Raw genomic sequence first — 2,123 nt, 5'->3', positions numbered from 1 at the left:
TGACGGGAGACAAAAGTGCTAACCTAGTTTGTGAATGAAGACGGTTCGTCAGAATTGTTTAACAGTCTTCACTTTTTGGTCATACCGCGTTTGCTTGTAAAAAAATGAAATAGTGGATGCGGGAGATCGTCAACGATGCCGAGCGATAACGGTGATTTGGCTTCCTCATCAATGAAAAGGTATTTTGGTGCAAGTACATAGTTAAACTGAAAAACAGACAGTGAAACATTGGAAAAAGCAGAACATTAAAAGTGGATATTCAGGCCAACGGCCATTCGAAGGTTATAACACAACAGAAGCATGTTGCGTGTTTACCACTTGTAAAATATATATCTCCCCTATATATAAAAAAAAGTTCCGTGTTGGTTTCCTATCGAAAACCCCTAAATATGAGTATTAGCTTGCCCTTTCTGGGTATATTAAGATCTTATCTGAGTGACATCTGTATATAGTATTTCTGGACTATATATTACATTCATGTACATAAGAAAAAGAAACGTCGGTTAGTTACAAATGGGCTTTGTTTCGGCTTTGATAAAAACTTTCCCAAACAATATTTCGAGTTGTCGCTATTCAACTTGCAAGCGCATCCGGACATATTTTTTAGAGAAAGAAAAGCACTCTCTAGTCACTATAAAGAGACACGTCATAATGTCAAGATTTTTAGCGTTAGTTATACAAATATAATTAACGAAATTAAGTTCCCCGTGCAGTGTTTCACTCGACCGTACCAGACGACGGCGTGCGTTGCCGACGAGGTGGACACCTAGAGGCGATGTTGTTCTGCCTCATATTTAACAAAATAATCTCTCCAAAATATCAAAAAGTACTTTTCTAATTTTTTGATATGTTGAACAGAAGGGTTTGGTTAACCTTTTGGCTACTTCAGAAAATGCGAGCACCGTTGCCCACATGTTTTTTTTTTTACCCTTCATAGGGCCGTTTTTGAAGAAAGTGACATATTCACCATTTAATTAAAAACAGTCCGAATAAGTTTTTATAATTGTAATGCAACCTAATCGATGATAAAGTTAAAAGCAATAAGTAAAAAAAGTTTCATAGTCAAACTTTAATTTTAAGTTGGCTAAAAGAAATCAAGAAATTTTAAAATTTGCTTAGGTTTCGAGTGCCTGCCTGGACCCAAAATGGCGGAGTAAGGTGTTTTCCTTTCAAGGTACAATAGAATATATTAGTGATCGATTGCATGCAAACTTACGATTATGTGGGAGGAATAGCTTTTGTCAGCAAATTTTCGAAATACAGAAGGTTTTCTTCGATTTCCCGCACTTTGGAGCATAACGTCAGCAAAAATAAACGTAATTCAACCCTCAAACTTAGCCATCCTTACTTTCAAACGTGTCTTTATTCATATTATTTTTTTCAAGCATCTCCAAAATAGGACGAAAATTGCCGTCTCCTTTGACATGGAATGACCCCAGAGTCATTTTGTTGTGCGTATTTAATCACGACGAAAGTTCGTTTAATCCTGCGGTGAATAGTCGGCGGTTTTGTGCAAACGGCATCGTCGGTTCTTCTAACTCGGGGTCACACTGTTCATACATCATACAAGAGACAGTCTGCAAACACGAATCACCACAATATCCCTGGTTCAAATGCCGCGCGCTAAATAATCTCCTTGAACTCACTGCCATGCGGCATCCGAAGTACGGATCTCGAGGTGACTCGCCTTTGAATCTGTATGCAGTCTGCCCTTTGCATTTATATATTTATTTAAATAACCTCAAAGGCCCGTCGGCATCACATGAGGGGGTACCGTACAGTCTCATTAACATGAATAAGAAATGGCAAAGAACACGGCGACTCCATACAAAAAATATTAAACAACTGAGCACATGAAAATAAGCCAAACATTAGCACAGCTGGGTGACAAAAAGCACATAATGACCTGAAAAAAAAAATAATACACATATCCCTTAACATCTCAAGTGATGCACAAGGAAGTTCACAAGGAAAGAACATCGTTACATACTTTTAATTAGCTAAAATACATGTGGTTAACTCTGAACGAGAAGAAGTAGTGTTGGATCGGAAACTGAAAAATTATGTATAAGCAGTGTGACCCCAGCTTTGAGCCTTGCGTTGCCACGCGTGCTGTGCATATG

The sequence above is a fragment of the Ixodes scapularis genome, unplaced genomic scaffold (assembly GCF_016920785.2).
Source record: "Ixodes scapularis isolate PalLabHiFi unplaced genomic scaffold, ASM1692078v2 PGA_scaffold13__105_contigs__length_92229423, whole genome shotgun sequence".
NCBI classification, from domain to species: domain Eukaryota; kingdom Metazoa; phylum Arthropoda; class Arachnida; order Ixodida; family Ixodidae; genus Ixodes; species Ixodes scapularis.
Note: the sequence above shows the minus strand (reverse complement) of the source record.